Source organism: Ischnura elegans, assembly GCF_921293095.1.
Source record: "Ischnura elegans chromosome 13 unlocalized genomic scaffold, ioIscEleg1.1 SUPER_13_unloc_1, whole genome shotgun sequence".
Lineage (NCBI taxonomy): Eukaryota > Metazoa > Arthropoda > Insecta > Odonata > Coenagrionidae > Ischnura > Ischnura elegans.
Window position 1 is genome coordinate 14310842 of NW_025791657.1, and position 20689 is coordinate 14331530.

General features: G+C 34.2%; 1 long non-coding RNA gene across 1 annotated transcript; it reads right to left on the minus strand.

The window, feature by feature from the left end:
- Positions 1 to 768: 768 nt before the first annotated feature.
- LOC124172192 lies at positions 769 to 19939 on the minus strand. The gene is made up of 3 exons (XR_006868075.1): positions 19899 to 19939; positions 19054 to 19173; positions 769 to 892 (listed from the first exon to the last, which is right to left on the minus strand). It is a non-coding gene; the product is annotated as an uncharacterized LOC124172192 (long non-coding RNA).
- Positions 19940 to 20689: the final 750 nt, after the last annotated feature.

Sequence of the window (20689 nt, forward strand, 5' to 3'; positions counted from 1 at the left end):
CTATACAACAATGCTTTCAAGCGTATGAAATTGTTTCAGGTGTAAATGCAATTATTATCTATAATAAAATATAAACAACAAATGATAACTTCCTAAACTTTAACATATATCTCCACTCCTGACCATGGTTTCAACACTATGTCATTTTCATATCTCATAACCTTAAAAGAAGACAAGCTACAGGAGGCCTAATTATCAGTGATGGATGAAGCAAGAAAGAAATAGAGAATAGAATAGATTCTGCACAAATATCACTCTAGAGAAAAGAGGAATCTCCACACAGCTGAGAGTACTAATACAAAATGTGGAAAGCATTCATCGGACACTACATTTTGAGCATATTTAAAAATGATAGCAAGATTTTAAATCGACGGCCGCATGAAAGTCATAAGTGAAAGCATTGGAAATGTGTTGCTCATGAATAATGTAGAAGGTAAAAGGGATCCAATGAGGAAGTACCAAGGAAGTACAGAAAATAGATGGAGAATTCTTTGAAAAAACAAAACTTGATCAGCCACAGCGTGAGATATGACAGACTTATAAAGACATTAGTCACAAAGAGAAATGGAGAGATGGATGGGAAGAAGGGAAAAGATTGCTTCTAGATGTTCATATATCATTAGTTAGATTAATAAGGATTTAAAACAGAAAAAGAAAGTTCATATTTAAAGATAAGAAAAACAAATTTTAGGAAGATGCCGATACAGTTTATATGTAACTCAAGGTCAACAGAAAATACATAGTTCATAAATAGTATTACCTGACCAGATATGTCTTGATGTATCAGTTTGCTTGAGGCACCATCAGTCCAATCATTGAGTCTATATCCATCTTCATCATCGCTGATATGATCTTCTTTAACAGAAGGGCACTTGTATGTTACCGCATTACTCTATTGGAAAGAGGAACCTCCATTGATACATATTATAATCAATTGGTACAAGAAGCAAAAGTGATAATGAAGAATGCTTTAATTACAGGATATCAGTACAAAATAAATTATTCCCAATGAACGATTCTCGCCTCCAAGTAGAAATAGATTTACCTAATCAACGAACAACATTTGGCCAATATAGTTCTAATTGTTACATATATAAAGTGGGAAAGTAATTCATTGATTGGGTGATTGATACAAATTCGCAGCCCAAACTACCGGGCCGATCGAGGTGAGATTTTTTGGGGTAAAACTAAAAAAATATTCATCGGGAGAATAAATCTGAAAATGACAAAAAGTGCGATACTTTTCGAGATATATCGATCTACTTTAACACGGGCTCTTATGGAAAAAAAATAAATTCGCGATATGACCCACTAAAAATCGCCGCACGCGGACGAGATCCAAATGGGAAACATTAGTTTTTTGGCCGATTTTTTTGGCATTGGTAAGAAGCGTATAGGTCGAACCGTTTTCGAGATATCGATTTACACGCGTTCTTATGTGATTTCGATTTGAGAGCTGGCGAACGAAAAATAAGCTATCTAGCTCGCGAAGTTGTTGGCACAAGCCTAACTATTCGTTAGACTTTGGGTTTTCTTTTTTAATTAGGTATCGTAATAGTTAATGAATTATTTCATTTTGAAATTTTCCCAAATTATTTTTTTGGCTTCCCGGCGATCGCCGCCATTCCTCCCCGCCAAACGGCAAGTGGTCGGACTCGGTAAGAAAAACTCGCATCGCCTTATAGGAGGGAGCATGGCAGTAGACATTGGGAACTTGCATTGGGTATGTATACGGAGATTCTTAACCAAAGACCACGGTCCATTTTTCGAAATGCGTTTTTCTATTGTTTCCAAATTAATATCTGCTATCTCATGAATATGGATATGCATATGAATACAGGATGGGTAGGACCATTGGCTCTTAGGGTCCCCTATGCCGCCATTGAAAAAAGCAAATGAACATAACTCTGTTGGTGTTTAGGATAGACCAATGAAATTTGGCAAACGGGTACATCTTGGTATTCTCCATACAGCAATGTTTAAATGACTACTGTTGGTGAGTTAACTTTCGATATATATCGAATCTACGTTTTCTTGAATATTATCGAAGGCTAATAACTTTTTGGAATATCCATCGCTTGAGATGGTTGTGCCAGCATAACATGAAGAATGACATACTAATGGAATTTAACCCAATAGAAATGCGTATTTCAGAGTACCGGTGTCAGTTTAATCGAATGTTCGATTCGATTATTTTACCAAATACGTAAATTGGCATAACTTGGTAAGTATATATGTTAGGCCAACGAAATTTGGTAAACTGATGCATCTTGGTATTACTCACAACCTGTTGTGTAAATATGTTTGCTATGTAGTCACACAATCGATATATATCGAATCTGCGTTTTCTTAAAATATATCGAATTGCTATAATACATAGGATTTAACATCTACGGGCAAAGTTGAGAAGGAATATTATAGTGTAAGACCACAGAAGGTAATTTGAATAAGTACCATTGCGCATTTTACTCAACAGGTGTCAGTATAATCGAGAGTTCGATTCGATTATTATAGCAAATACGAATATTTGTATAACTTAATAAGTAATACTGTTAGACCAATGAAATTTAGTGAATTGATACATCTTAGTATTACACATAATGCATTGTGTAAATATGTTTACTATGTAGTCTTATATTCGATATATATCGAATCTGCGTTTTCTTAAAATATATCGAATTGCTATAATACATAGGATTTAACATCTACTGGCAAAGTTGAGGAGGAATATTATAGAGTAAGACCACAGAAGGTAATTAAATCAGTAGCATTGCGCATTTTACTGTACAGGTGTCAGTATAATCGAAAATTCGATTCGATTATTATAAAAGCAAATACGAATATTGGTATAACTTAATAAGTATTACAGTTAGGCCAATGAAATTTAGTGAATTGATACATATTGGTATTACATATAATGCATTGTGTAAATATGTTTACTATGTTGTCTCATATTCGATATATATCGAATCTGCGTTTTCTTAAAATATATCGAATTGCTATAATACGAGGGATTTAACATTCACGGGCAAAGTTTAGGGAGAATATTATAGTGTAAGACCACAGAAGGTTATTTGAATCAGTAGCATTGCGCATTTTACTGTACAGGTGTCAGTATAATCGAAAGTTCGATTCGATTATTACAGCAAATACGAATATTGGTATAACTTAATAAGTACTACTGTAAGACCAATGAAATTTAATGAATTGATACATCTTGGTATTACACATAATGTTATGTGTAAATATGTTTACTATGTAGTCTCATATTCGATATATATCGAATCTGCGTTTTCTTAAAATATATCGAATTGCTATAATACAAGGGATTTAACATCCACGGGCAAAGTTGAGGAGGAATATTATAGTGTAAGACCAGAGAAGGTAATTTGAATCAGTAGCATTGCGCATTTTACAGTACAGGTGTCAGTAAAATCGAAAGTTCAACTCGATTTTTATAGCAAATACGAATATTGGTATAATTTTATAAGTATTACTGTTAGACCAATGAAATTTGGTGAATTGATACATCATGGTATTACACATAATTTGTTGTGTAAATATGTTTACTATGTAGCCTCACATTCGATATATATCGAATCTGCTTTATCTTAAAATATATCGAATTGCTATCATGCATGGGATTTAACATCCACGGGCAAAGTTGAGGAGGAATATTATAGTGTAAGACTAAAGAATGAAATTTAAATCAATAGCGTTGCGCATTTTACTGTAATTGCGTCAGTACAATCGATAGTTCGATTCGATTATTATAGCAAATACGAATCTTGACATAACTTGATGAATATTCAAGATAGATGAATGAAATTTGGTAAATGGGTACATATTGGTATTCGTCATAATGCACAGGGGTGTTATGTTTTGTTTGTAGTATCACATTCGATATATATCGAATCTGTGTTTCCTTAAAACATATCGAATTGCTATACCACATAGAATTTAGCATCCACGGGCAAAATTGATTTTCTTTTATAATTCGGTTTCGTAATAGTAAATGAATTTTTTCGTTTTGAAATTTTCCTAAATTATTTTATTGGGTCCCCGGCATTCGTCACCATTCCTCCCCGCCAAATCGGCGGTGGTCGGTCCCCGGAAGAAATACACGCATTTCCCTATCTCATTCATGCATGACGGCGGGTGAAATTTGCGGAGGGCTAACATAGGACTATACCCAGTATAGCCTCAGGGCATTACTTTTTAAAGTATTGATTTTTTCATTACGAAATCCGTATCGCATAGGAGACACTCATTTGTTATGTGTACGGATTTTGCATTGACATGGGCCCATGTCTTAGAACGTGACTTTACTGGTATGGTGAAACGGAAATGAGCATAACTTCCAAAGTATTTCACCTAGGCCTATGAAATTTGGCCAGTAGGTACATCATTGTATTCGCAATATTACTATATAAAATATAGTCCGAAGATGGCCATCAATTTCGATATATATCGAAACTACATTTTCCTGAATTTACACGAATGCTAATAACTTTTTGGAATACTTATCACGGGGGAAAGTTGTGCCAGCATAACATGTGAAACGACCAACATATGGAAAATAAACCAATTGACTTGCGTATTTAAGAGTACCAGTGTAAGTATAATCGAAAGTTCGCTTCGATTAATTTAACTAAGACAAATATTGACATAACTTGAGGAGTATTTGAGGTAGATGAATGAAAATTGGTAAATGGATATCTATTGGCATTCCTTATAATTCCCAATGCAAATATGTTTTGCGTGTAGTCCCACATTCGATACATATCGAATCTGCGTTTTCTTAAAATATATCGAATTGCTATAACACATAGGATTTAGCATCCACGGGAAAGTTTGCGATGGTAATAGATAGTGGATGACCATGGAATGAAATTCGAAACAATACCTATGAGATTGGTACCGTACAGATGTCAGTATAATCGAAATGTCGATTCGATTATTATAAGAAACATGAATATTGAACTAACTTGAGAATTATTTGAGGTAAATGAATGAAATATGGTAAATGGGTATATATTGGTATTCCACATAACGCACAGGGGAAATGCGTTTTATTTTTCGTCTCACATTCGATATATATCGAATCAGCATTTTCTTAAAAATGTATCGAAATGCTATAATACATAGGATTTAGCGTCCACGGACTTAGTTTTGATGGTGATGGATAGTGGATGACCAGTGGAAGAAGCTCTATTACATTGCTATGAGCATTGTACTGTACAGATGTCAGTATAATCGAAAGTTCGATTCGATTATTATAACAAAAACGAATATTCGCTTAACTTGATAAGTATTTGAGGCAGATGAATGAAATTTGGTAAATAGGTACATATTGGTATTCCTCATAATGCACATAGAAAATACATTTTGTACGTAGACTCACATTCGATATATATCGAATCTGGGTTTCCTTAAAATGTATCGAATTGCTATACGCCGTAGAATTTTGCATCCACGGGCATGATTGAGAAGGGTATAGATATAAGATGAAAACAATTATGAGAAATGGGTAACATAATTAAAATGCGAATAGATATTCGTATTTTTCAAAACTGATGTTACTTTATTTATAAGTTCTACTCGGTTATTGTAGGAAATATTCAAAATCACATATCTACATGACTTTTTCAGTTAAAGCAATGAAATTTGGAGTGTGTGTTCATATTAGTGGTCCACTTACTTTTAATCATAAATGATTAAGATAATGCGCGGACTCTCGATTCACATCGAAAATAAGTTTTCATAAAATTTGCCCTATTGCTTTAACTTGACGCGGAGGAATTTTCTAACTTTTTACCAACTTATGGACCCAGGACTAGGCTACAATTGACACCACCATATCTTCTACCCTTTACACACCTGCTTGATATATTCAAGCATCATCGACTCGTTAGCATATATAAAGTGGGAAACTAATTAATTGATTGTGTGATTGACACAAATTAGTAGCCCAAACTGTGATATTTGTGGGTATATGGAATATTGGACGTGAAAGTAAAAAAATATTCATCGGGAGGAAAAATCTGAAAAGTTGAAAAAGTCGATTAGTTTTCGAGATATATCGACTTGAATTAACATGGGAGCCTTATGGGACTACAACTTTATCGCTTTTATTTTGTACTTTTAAACGTCCGAGGAACATGATATTCAATGGACATGGATAAGATTTTTTGGTCGATTTTTTGGTGTGGTTGCCATACCGACGAATTGATATTTAGTATTTTTTATTACTGTTTGAATGCTCTCAATGCTTTTCTTATGGGAAAACTTTGGGAATTTTTTTGACCAACTTGCAATAATCGCACGACAAATTCCTTTGCCAAAAAGTTAGAGAATTCTTTGGTTAATTTTTTGGCTATCTTGAAATTTTCGTACGTCGAAACAATTCCGAGGAATAAACGATTTCGATTTAACATTGTCGTGATGGGCGAATTTTCAAACTCGGATTTCAGCCTTGAGACATGTGCCATATGAAAATTTGGAATCTCCAAGAAAAACCGTTAGAGGGTTCTCCGAACCCTCACGTTTGAGCTCACTTTCGCCGTATCCCTCTTGGTTAATTAATAATTAAATTCCGAAAAATGTCCTGCAAGCGAAAAATCATTGTCGCCATTTTTTTGTGGAGCATGCAATCTTGAATATCTTAGCAACCGTTTAAGCTAGAGAAATGAAATTTTCAGAGTAATACTTTTATCACAATGGTCAACTTTTGCAATGATGACCATTTCGCTCGATCGATTCATGTGCGAGTTATATCGATACCAATCTCCTTGGTTACGCTTAAATCGCTAATAACTTTTTTATTAATCAAGTTTTGAACATGAATGTCATACAAAATACGACTGAAAATGTCATTCATCCGACAAAAGTTAAATCAGGCGAATCGATTGATTAGACTCGAAGTTATGATCGATACAAGGTTGTATTCGATTGAGCCATTTTTTGGGCTTATTTACATAGTTACGGAAATAAAAATTTTAACAATATGTAGGGAAAAAAATGAATTATGCGCACACATAAATTATTTAGATGAATTATGTTTCCTAATGAAGATACATCGATTTGAATTTATATCTTTTTGTATAAGGCCCCCGTAAGAAATACACGCATCCCGTCTGTCTACGTCACCAATATAAGAACATAGGCTAAATTTTGAAAGCGGGGATATTAGAGAAGGCAGGGATAAGGGAGTGACCATAGAAGGGATATCAATAGGATTGCGGATTTTACAGTACAGATGTCAGCAGTGTCTAAAGTACGATTCGATTAGTATAGCAAATACGCAAATTGGCATAACTTGATAAGTGTGTACGTTGGACCAATGAAACTTGGTAAACAGGTACATCTTGGTATTCCTCACGATACTCCATGGTAGTATGTTTTGTATTCAGTCTCACGTTCGATATATATCGAATCTACTTTTTCTTAAAATATATCGAATTGCTATAACATGTAGGATTTAACATTCAAGGACATAGTTTACTAGGGATTAAATAGTAGATACCCATAGACTGGATTTAAAACCAATAGCATTGCGGATTTTACAGTACAGATGTCAGTATGATCGAAAAATCGATTCGATTATTATAGCAAATACGTAAATGGGCATAACTTCCATAGATTTACCGTTGGATCAATGAAATTTGGTGATTGGGTACATATTGGTATTCCTCACGATGCCCAATGAAAATTTGTTTTGTACGTAGTCTCACATTCGATATATATCGAATCTACTTTTTCTTAAAATGTATCGAATTGCTATAACATGTAGGATTTTACATCCAAGGACATAGTTTACTAGGGATTAAATAGTAGATACCCATTGACTGGATTTTAAACCAATAGCCTTGCGGATTTTACAGTACAGATGTCAGTATGATCGAAAAATTGATTCGATTATTATAGCAAATACGTAAATGGGCATAACTTCCATAGATTTACCGTTGGATCAATGAAATTTGGTTATTGGGTACATATTGGTATTCCTCACGATTCCCAATGAAAATTTGTTTTGTACGTAGTCTCACATTCGATATATATCGAATCTACTTTTTCTTAAAATGTATCGAATTGCTATAACATGTAGGATTTTACATCCAAGGACATAGTTTACTAGGGATTAAATAGTAGATACCCATAAACTGGGTTTTAAACCTATAGGATTGCGGACTTTACCGTACAGATGTCAGTATGATCGAAAAATCGATTCGATTATTATAGCAAATACGTAAATATGCATAACTTCAATAGATTTACCGTTGGATCAATGAAATTTGGTGAATGGGTACATATTGGTATTCCTCACAATGCACAATGAAAATTTGTTTTGTACGTAGTCTCACATTCGATATATATCAAATCTACTTTTTCTTAAAATGTATCGAATTGCTATAACATGTAGGATTTTACATCCAAGGACATAGTTGACTAAGGATTAAATAGTAGATACCCATAGACTGGGTTTTAAACCTATAGGATTGCGGACTTTACCGTACAGATGTCAGTATGATCGAAAAATCGATTCGATTATTATAGCAAATACGTAAATATGCATAACTTCAATAGATTTACCGTTGGATCAATGAAATTTGGTGAATGGGTACATATTGGTATTCCTCACAATGCACAATGAAAATTTGTTTTGTACGTAGTCTCACATTCGATATATATCGAATCTACTTTTTCTTAAAGTATATCGAATTGCTAATACATGTAGGATTTTACATCCACAGGCATATTTGACCAGGTATTAAATAGTAGATACCCATAGACTGAAAATTAAACCAATGGGATTGCGGACTTTACCGTTCGGATGTCAGTATGATCGAAAAATCGATTCGATTATTATAGCATATACACAAATTGGTATAACTTGAAAAGTATACCCGTTGGACCAATAAAATTTGGCGAATGTGCACATCTTGGTAATCCTCACACTGCCCAACAGAAATATGCTTTGTATGTTGTCTAACGTGCGATATATATCGAATATGCTTTTTCTTCAAATATATCGAACCGCTATAACATATTGGATTTTACATCCAAGGGCATAGTTGGCCAGGTATTGCATAGTAGATACACAGACTGACAATTAAACCAATAGCATTGCGGATTTTACAGTACAGATGGCAGTGTAATCGCAAGATCAATTCGATTATTCTATCAAATACGCAAATTTGCCAAACTTGATTAGTTTATACGTTGGACCAATGAAATTTGGCAAATGGGTACATCTTGGTATTCCTCACAATGCCCAAATGAAACATATTTTGTGTATAGTCTCACGTTCGGTATTAATCGAATCTACTTTTTCTTAAAATATATCGTATTGCTATAACATATAGGATTTTACATCCAAGGACATAGTTGACCAATATAATTATGTGGAAGATAGCCATAGACTGTAAGTTAAATCAATAGCATTGCGGATTCACTAATACAAATGCCAGTATAATCGAAGAATGGATTCGATTTTTATAACAAATACATAACATTGGCACAAGTTGAATAGTGTATCCGTTGGACCAATTAAATTTGGTGCTTGGTACATCTTGGTATTCCTCACAATTCCAAAAGGTAATATGTTTTGCATGTAGTCTCACGATTGATGCATATCGAATATGCTTTTTCTTAAAATATATCGAATCGTTATAACATAGGATTTTGCATGCACGTACATAGTCGACCAGGAATTTTAGTGTTGATGATCAAAGATTGGAAGGTAAATCAATCGGATTGCGTATTTTCAATGCACGTGTCAGTATACTTGATAATTCGACACGATTATGATAGCAAATATGCCAAATCTTTTTTGCAAATCTGAATATCTTGAGAATAACTATTTTTTAAGACCAAAGAAATTAGAGGAATCGTTACAATTCAGTATTTTACAAACTGCATTATGGACATTCGTTTTGCAAGTGGAATATCTTTATATATTTATCTAAAGAATTTGCGTTGTATTTTCAAGAGTGGCTTATCACAATGCTTATGAACTTTAACAGTTGAAAAATAACCACATAATCAACACTCTCTTGAAATTTTTAAAACCTTATTCCGATTATGTGTCAATGGTTAACTTAATGGATCAAAGAATCAATTATCCGTCAAATAAAATCACATTGAAAATAACAAATATTTCTAACAGTGAAAAATTTAGTTCCTTACCCTTTCAAAAAACGGCGGGGAAATTTTTGAATATTAAACCACTTATGGGCACATGACTCGAACATATGTGACACAACTATGTTTCCACCCCCCCTAATTACCCGCTTGATGAATTCAAGCGCCCAATCGACTCGTTAGCATATATAAAGTGGGAAACTAATTGATTGATTGTGTGATTGACACAAATTAGTAGCCCAAACTGTGATATTTGTGGGTATATGGAATATTGGACGTGAAAGTAAAAAAATATTCATCGGGAGGAAAAATCTGAAAAGTTGAAAAAGTCGATTAGTTTTCGAGATATATCGACTTGAATTAACATGGTAGCCTTATGGGACTACGACTTTTTCGCTTTAATTTTGTACTTTTAAACGTCCGAGGAACATGATATTCAATGGACATGGATAAGATTTTTTGGTCAATTTTTTGGTGTGGTTGCCATACCGACGAATTGATATTTAGTATTTTTTATTGCTGTTTGAATGCTCTCAATGCTTTTCTTATGGGAAAACTTTAGGAATTTTTTTGACCAACTTCCAATAATCGTACGACAAATTCCTTTGCCAAAAAGTTAGATAATTCTTTGGTTAATTTTTTGGCTATCTCGGAATTTTCATATGTCGAAACAATTCCGAGGAATAAACGATTTCGACTTTCCATTGTAGAGGTGGTCGAATTTTCAATCTTGGATTTCGGCGTTGAGACATGTGCCATATGAAAATTTGGAATCTCCAAGAAAAACCGTTAGAGGGTTCTCCGAACCCTCACGTTTGAGCTTACTTTCGCCGTATCCCTCTTGGTTAATTGATAATTAAATTCCGAAAAATGTCCTGCAAGCGAAAAATCATTGTCGCCATTTTTTTGTGGAGCATGCAATCTTGAATATCATAGCAACCGTTTAAGCTAGAGGAATGAAATTTTCAGAGTAATAATATTATTAAAATGGTCAACTTTTGCAATGATGATTATTTCGCTCGATCGATTCATGTGCGAGTTATATCGATACGAATCTCCTTGGATACGCTTTAATCGCTAATAACTTTTTTATTAATCAAGTTTTGAACATGAATGTCATACAAAATACGACTGAAAATGTCATTCATCCGACAAAAGTTAAATCAGGCGAATCGATTGATTAGACTCGAAGTTATGATCGATACAAGGTTGTATTCGATTGAGCCATTTTTTGGGCTTATTTACATAGTTACGGAAATAAAAATTTTAACAATATGTAGGGAAAAAAATGAACTATGCGCACACATAAATTATTTATATGAATTATGTTTCCTAATGAAGATACATCGATTTGAATTTATATCTTTTTGTATTAGGCCCCCGTAAGAAATACACGCATCCCGTCTGTCTACGTCACCAATATAAGAACATAGGCTAAATTTTGAAAGCGGGGATGTTAGAGAAGGCAGGGATAAGGGAGTGACCATAGAAGGGATATCAATAGGATTGCGGATTTTACAGTACAGATGTCAGCAGTGTCTAAAGTACAATTCGATTAGTATAGCAAATACGCAAATTGGCATAACTTAATAAGTGTGTACGTTGGACCAATGAAACTTGGTAAACAGGTACATCTTGGTATTCCTCACGATACTCTATGGTAGTATGTTTTGTATTCAGTCGAACGTTCGATATATATCGAATCTACTTTTTCTTAAAATATATCGAATTGCTATAATATGTAGGATTTAACATTCAAGGACATAGTTTACGAGGGATTAAATAGTAGATACCCATTGACTGGATTTAAAACCAATAGCATTGCGGATTTTACAGTACAGATGTCAGTATGATCGAAAAATCGATTCGATTATTATAGCAAATACGTAAATGGGCATAACTTCCATAGATTTACCGTTGGATCAATGAAAATTGGTGATTGGGTACATATTGGTATTCCTCACGATGCCCAATGAAAATTTGTTTTGTACGTAGTCTCACATTCGATATATATCGAATCTACTTTTTCTTAAAATGAATCGAATTGCTATAACATGTAGGATTTTACATCCAAGGACATAGTTTACTAGGGATTAAATAGTAGATACCCATTGACTGGATTTTAAACCAATAGCCTTGCGGATTTTACAGTACAGATGTCAGTATGACCGAAAAATCGATTCGATTATTATAGCAAATACGTAAATGGGCATAACTTCCATAGATTTACCGTTGGATCAATGAAATTTGGTGATTGGGTACATATTGGTATTCCTCACGATGCCCAATGAAAATTTGTTCTGTACGTAGTCTCACATTCGATATATATCGAATCTACTTTTTCTTAAAATGTATCGAATTGCTATAACATGTAGGATTTTACATCCACAGGCATAGTTGACCAGGTATTAAATAGTAGATACCCATAGACTGAAAATTAAACCAATGGGATTGCGGCCTTTACCGTACAGATGTAAGTATGATCGAAAAATCGATTCGATTATTATAGCAAATACGTAAATGGGCATAACTTCAATAGATTTACCGTTGGATCAATGAAATTTGGTGAATGGGTACATATTGGTATTCCTCAATTTGCCCAATGAAAATTTGTTCTGTACGTAGTCTCACATTCGATATATATCGAATCTACTTTTTCTTAAAGTATATCGAATTGCTATAACATATAGGATTTTACATCCAAGGGCATAGTTGGCCAGGTATTGTATAGTAGATACACAGACTGAAAATTAAACCAATAGCATTGCGGATTTTACAGTACAGATGGCAGTGTAATCGCAAGATCGATTCGATTATTCTATCAAATACGCAAATCTGCAAAACTTGATTAGTTTATACGTTGGACCAATGAAATTTGGCAAATGGGTACATCTTGGTATTCCTCACAATGCCCAAATTAAACATATTTTGTGTATAGTCTCACGTTCGGTATTAATCGAATCTACTTTTTCTTAAAATATATCGTATTGCTATAACATATAGGATTTTACATCCAAGGACATAGTTGACCAATATAATTATGTGGAAGATAGCCATAGACTGTAAGTTAAATCAATAGCATTGCGGATTCAACAATACAAATGCCAGTATAATCGAAGAATGGATTCGATTATTATAACAAATACATAACATTGGCACAAGTTAAATAGTGTATCCGTTGGACCAATGAAATTTGGTGCTTGGTACATCTTGGTATTCCTCACAATTCCCAAAGGTAATATGTTTTGCATGTAGTCTCACGATTGATGCATATCGAATATGCTTTTTCTTAAAATATATCGAATCGTTATAACATAGGATTTTGCATGCACGCACATAGTCGACCAGGAATTTTAGTGTTGATGATCAAAGATTGGAAGGTAAATCAATCGGAATGCGTATTTTCAATGCACGTGTCAGTATACTTGATAATTCGATACGATTATGATAGCAAATATGCCAAATCTTTTTTGCAAATTGGAATAACTATTTTTTAAGACCAAAGAAATTAGAGGAATCGTTACAATTCAGTATTTTACAAACTGCATTATGGACATTCGTTTTGCAAGTGGAATATCTTTATATATTTTTCTAAAGAATCTGCGTTGTATTTTCAAGAGTGGCTTATCACAATGCTTATGGACTTTAACAGTTGAAAAATAACCACATAATCAACACTCTCTTGAAATTTTTAAAACCTTATTCCGATTATGTGTCAATGGTTAACTTAATGGATCAAAGAATCAATTATCCGTCAAATAAAATCATATTGAAAATAACAAATATTTCTAACAGTGAAAAATTTAGTTCCTTACCCTTTCAAAAAACTGCGGGGAAATTTTTGAATATTAAACCACTTATGGGCACATGACTCGAAAATATGTGACACAACTATGTTCCCACCCTCCTAATTACCCGCTTGAAGAATTCAAGCACCCAATCGACTCGTTAAGCTAATATATAATGGCAAATCGATATGCCACTGACTGACTCATCAATATTCGCAGCCCAAACTGTGATAGATGTGGGTATTTGGCTTATTGGACGCAAAATTTAAAAAAAAATCATCGGGAGAAAAAATCTGAAAACTTGAAAAAGTAGATTAGTTTTCGAGATATATCGACTTGAATTAACATGGGAGCCTTATGGGACTAAAACTTTTTCGCTTTCATTCTATGTTTTTAAACGTCTGAGGAACATGATAATCAATGGACATAAAGTAGATTTTTTGGTCGATTTTTTGGTATAGTTGCCATAGCGACAAATTGATATTCAGTATTTTTTATTATTTTTTGAACGTTTTCTATGCTTTTCTTATGGAAAAATTTTAGGAATTTTTTTGACCAACTTTCAATAATCGTACGACAAATTCCTTGACTTATTTGGTAGAGAATTTTTTGGTTGATTTTTTGGCTATCTTGGAATTTTCATATGTCGAAACAATTCCGAGGAATAAACGATTTCGATTTTACATTGTCGTGATGGGCGAATATTCAAATTCGGATTTCGGCCTTGAGACATGTGCCATGTGAAAATTTGGAATCTCCTAGAAAAACCGTAAAGGGTACTTCGTACCCTTACGTATGAGCTCACTTTCTCCGTATCCCTCTTGGTTAATTAATAATTAAATTCCGAAAAATGTCCTGCACGCGAAAAATCATTGTCGCCATTTTTTTGTGGAGCATACAACCTTAAATATCTTAGCAACCATTTCAGCTAGATGGATGAAATTTTCAGGGTAATAGCATCATTAAAATAGTCAACTTTTGCAATGGTGATGATTCCGCTCGATCGATTCATGTGCGAGTTATATCGATACCAATCTCCTTGGATACGCCTTAATCGCTAATAACTTTTTTGTTAATCAAGTTTTGAACATGGAAGTCATACACAATGCAACTGATAATGTGTTTCATCCGACAAAAGTTAAATCAAGCGGATCGATTGATTAGACTCGAAGTTATGATCGATACAAGGTTGTATTCGATTGAGCCTTTTTTTGGGCTTATTTACATAGTTACGGGGATAAAAATTTTAACAATATGTAAGGAAAAGAATGAATTATGCGCACACATAAATTATTTAGATGAATTACGTTTCCTAATGAAGATACATCGATATGAATTTATACTTTTTTGTATTAGGCCCCCGTAAGAAATACACGCATCCCGTCTATCTACGTCACCAATATAAGAACATAGGCTAAATTTTGAAAGCGGGGATAGTAGAGAAGGTAGGGATAACGCATTGACCAAAGAATGGAAGGGATATCAATAGGATTCCGGATTTTACAGTACAGATGTCACTATTGTCTAAAGTAGGATTCGATTAGTATAGCAAATATGCAAATTGGCATAACTTGATTAGCGTATACGTTAGACCAATGAAACTTGGTGAACGGGTACATCTTGGTATTCCTCACAATACTCAATTGTAATATGTTTTGTATATGGTCTCACATGCGATATATATCGAATCTACTTTCTCTTAAAATTTATCGAATTGCTATAGCATATAGGATTTTACATCCAAGGACATAGTTGACCAGGAATCATATAGAAAATACCCGTAGACTGGAAGTTAAACCAATAGCATTGCGGATTTTACAGTACAGATGTCAGTACGATCGAAAAATCGATTCAATTATTATAGCAAATACACAAATTGGTATAACTTGAAAAGTATACCCGTTGGACCAATGAAATTTGGCGAATGTGCACATCTTGGTATTCCTCACAAAGCCCAATAGAAATATGTTTTGTATGTAGTCTAACGTGCGATATATATCGAATCTACTTTTTCTTCAAATATATCGAACTGCTATAACATATAGGGTTTTACATCCAAGGGCATAGTTGACCAGGTATTACATAGTAGATACCCATAGACTGAAAGTTAAACCAATAGCATTGCGGATTTTACAGTACAGATGTCAGTATGATCGAAAAGTCGATTCGATTATTATAGCAAATACGTAAATTGGCATAACTTCAATAGTTTTTCCGTTGGACCAATGAAATTTGGTGAATGGGTACATATTGGTATTCCTCACAATGCCCAATGGAAATTTATTTTGTATGTAGTCTCACGTTTGATATATATCGAATCGACTTTCTCTTAAAATTTATCGAATTGCTATAGCATATAGGATTTTACATCCAAGGACATAGTTGACCAGGAATCATATAGAAAATACCCGTAGACTGGAAGTTAAACCAATAGCATTGCGGATTTTACAGTACAGATGTCAGTATAATCGAAAGATCGATACGATCATTATAGCAAATTCGCAAATTGGCATAACTTGATTGCTATATAAGTTGGACCAAAGAAATTTTGGGAATGGGTATATCATGATATTTCTCACAATGCCCAATGGAAATATGTTTTGTATATGGCCTCACATGCGATATATATCGAATCTTCATTTTCCAAATTATATCGATTTGCCTTTACATTTGGGATTTTACATCCACAGGCATTGTTGACCAGGAAATATAGAGTAGATGACTATTAACTGGAATTATAATATACAGCATTGCGGATTTTACAGTGCAGATGCAGTTTAATCGAAAGATCGAATCGATTATTGTAGCAAATACGCATAACTTGAGTAGTATATGTGTTGGACCAATGAAATTTGGTGAATGGGTATAACTTGGTATTCCTCACAATGCCCAATGGAAACATTTTTTGTGTATAGTTTCTCATTCGATATATATCGAATCTGCTTTTTCTTAAAATATATGGAATTGTTATAACACATAGGAATTTACATCTACGGGCAAAGTTGACTAGGAATTATATGGTAAATGGCCATATACCGGAATTAAAATCAAAAGCATTGCGGATTTTATATTACAGATGCAGTATAGTCGAAATATCAATTCAATTATTATAGAAAATACGCAAATTGGCATAACTTGATTCGTATATCCGTTGGACCAATGAAATTTGGTGAATGTGCACATCCTGGTATTCTTCACAAACCCCAATGGAAATATGTTTTGCATGTTTTGTCTCATTAGATATATATCGATTCAGCGTTTTCTTATAATATGTCGAATTGCTATAACATGCAGGATTTTACATCCGCGGGCGTATTTGACCATGAATTATAGGGTAGATGACCAAACGGGAAGATAAATCAATACGATTACGACATATTAACTTCACGTGTCAGTATACTTGATAATTCGATGATTACGGTAGCATATATGCAATTTTTCGTATCTGTCTAACTATTGATGTTAAACCGAAGAAATTTTATGAATATGTTTATTATAGCATTGTTCATGCTGCACCAATTAAATATATTTGCTTTCCAAGATCCCATTCGACACATATCGAATCTACGTTTTTGTAAAATATATCAAACTGCTATTACTTACCGAATATAACATCAACGGGGACAGTTGAACATTCTTCAGTTCTTTCTCCAATTCAAGTTTCATAACCGTAATAATATATTTATTGTAATCAATGCGTTTTGTTGTTATAAACCTTCCTTAGATCCAAAAATTGACACCATTGAGAGACAAACATCGTCAGAGAAATCCGAACATTACTTCATTATTCGAGACATAATTATTGGGATAATCATTTCATTAGTCTCTGTTCGTTTATTTTCTAAAAATGCTGTTTTTAATTTCATTAAGTTTGCTGAACGCAAACATTATAAATCAAAAATAGGTGAGTAAATCAAGAGGTGATACAATCCTAGGGTAATGGCTGAAATACGATAAATCGCTTAAGTTCATCTACCATACACTATATTTTTTATATTGCATAAATCATTCATAATAAAACGGTTCCCCGAAGCATTGATCACCGTGGTTACTAAGATGGTCTTAAGTATTGCTGACAGTGAATGAGCGTATTGCCCGCATATTTCACTCATTTAAACGATATTTGGGGTGTTTCTTTCGCTTTTTGAACCACTTATGGGCACATGACTCGGAAACATGTGACACAACTATGTTCCCCCCCCCCCTATTTACCCGCTTGATGAATTCAAGCACCCAATCGACTCGTTTCAATATAATCTAATGAAATTCTTGGTAAGAAGAAGGAACCCCTTTATTGGGAAAATCTTGAGAGTAAATAGCTCTTAAAATTATGGACTTCCCCTCGCATTATAATTAATTTTCAAAAATGAGCAAGACAAAAGCACTGATTTCTAAGAAAATAATAAAAATCCAAGAATAAGCAAAATATTAATATTACATTAATAATGGAAGGGTTTCAAGACTATGATCAACAACAGCAGAAAATTGAGTCAAAGTAAATAAAAATCAGTTCACCTCACTAAAATTTGACGTCTTTTGGTAATCGATTTGCATTGCCAATGTGCAACACATCATTCAAAAATGTTAAAGGACAAATCCCTAGTCATCGCTATAAATTCCTGTTCACTTTCATCACAAAATCCATATCTGATCTGATTCCTGCGAATATCAATCTCTCATAAGGAACGAGCTATGCTGTTGGACCGGGCTAGCAGCTGCACCATGATGTCATGGTCATTCTTTAAATTGTTCCAAACTCAACAGTACTCATCTTAACTCTCAATTCCTAATCACCCATCCACTCTGTCATAACCAGATTTAAATAGTGTGTTATATTATCAAAACATTAATAACTGCTCAGTGATGTGATGACAGTGCTCTCACTTGCTCAGTAAACAAATTTGAGCTGTCAGTTTTGCATTAAAAAAGCAAAAAAAGGTTCATTACAATAAATAATTCATTTAAAATTATTCATTCATGAAATGTATTCTGTAGCTGGTCATTACTGATCAGGAGTAGGAGAATGCTTTACGTTTTTTCTAAGTGGTGTCGGGAATAATCCATTAAGGAATGATATTGTGCCGTAGAAAATTAGAACTGTACAAGGCAAAAGTCAACTCACCAATTCATCAGTGGCCAATGGGTCTGACACATCAGTTGAAATTCCTGCTGGATCTGATGTGTACAGCATAGGATAAATCCCTTCACTGAGGTTACCTTCATCCTCGCCCTTCACTTGAAACTGGAAGATAGTGATGGGCTTCACTCAATTAAAGAAAAAACAATACTAAGCCCATTCGATGATAAAAAAATCCTCATTTCCTTGAGATCACTCCAGCTGGCCAATGTACTCATGATATTTTTGCAACTCCCGGATCAAACTCCAGAATATCAACGTTCAACTAGGGAGGGAGAGTTATGTCACAAAGGGCGTGTGGTTTGAATGAGAGTTTTGGCCACTTACAGCAGAGGCAAAATAGCTGGAACGACAGATTGAGGTTCCACTGTACATTGAATTGCCTTTATATTTTCTTTACCCATGTTTGTAATGAGGTGTCACAACAGTTATAGCTGGATTCTTCATTGAAATTAAGGAGAAAGATGGCTTAAAACAAAGAGGGGGCATTAATGAGACAAAGCCCCGTTATAGCCAAGAAAAATGGCTTAAACAGACATTTCACATCGTTATCTACAAGCCTACTCTATCAGATACAAGTAATTTCTATCAGAAGATTTTCAGTGTTGCACAAGTGATATTGACTGAAAAAAATTAGTGTGGTTCAGTTTTCTGCCTCATATGTTACAACTAGAAAATCCCTCAACTGACGGTGGCATTACTTTGAGTGACTTCCCATAAATATACTTATATTTATGACAGACACACCGTCTTCTTTATTGCTACCGAGAAATTTGTATAACTGAAGGTGGTTCAAATCAGGTTTCACTGTGTACTAGAACATAACTTACCAACTCATTGTCCCTGGGCAGTACCAAGTCTGGCACAGGAAGGTATATTTCAGTGGTTTGGGCTGAGCATGTGGGCTGTGAATTCTTTTCAATCACATCTTGAATGCAACCCTTAGTCTCCACAGAAGGCCCCGAATTGTCATGAGCTGCCCCTCCTTCAAAACTCTGCAGAAAAAGTAAGAGAGAAAAAACTCATCTTCTTAAAAATACATATATGGGATGCTCTAAAGCAATACGAAAAAGGATATTCAACATAACGTCCATGATTTCATATACAAATGGAGTGGTGTCAGCGTGCCTGTTAATCAAGTTTTGGGTCTGGTAAATATGGATCTCTGTTGTCGAATAAGTAATGTCTCAGTTGGTGGGGCAAAAAACATGTTTGTGCTTGTTGATGATTATTCCAGGAAGCCATTTTGCTATTTTTTTGAAATCCAAAAGTGAAGCATTTGATAGATTCAATGAATTTAAAGCCTAGGCTGAGAACAGGACAGATATAAGGATTAAGGTTGTAAGATCTGACTATGGTCTTGAATTACCTAATCAAAAGTTTGATTCTTTTTAAGGGTACATGGAATAGAGCATCAGACTAGCACCCCATATACCTTTGAACAGAATGGTGTGGCAGAACTTGCTAATCACACAATATGTGTAATGACTAGATGCACGTTGTTTGATTCAGGCTTACCAAAGGGTTATTGGGCTGAGACCTGTAACACTGCAGTCTGCATTAAAAACCTTGTACCACATAGAGCTATTCAAGGTAAGGCTCCACAAGAGTTGTGGGGAGG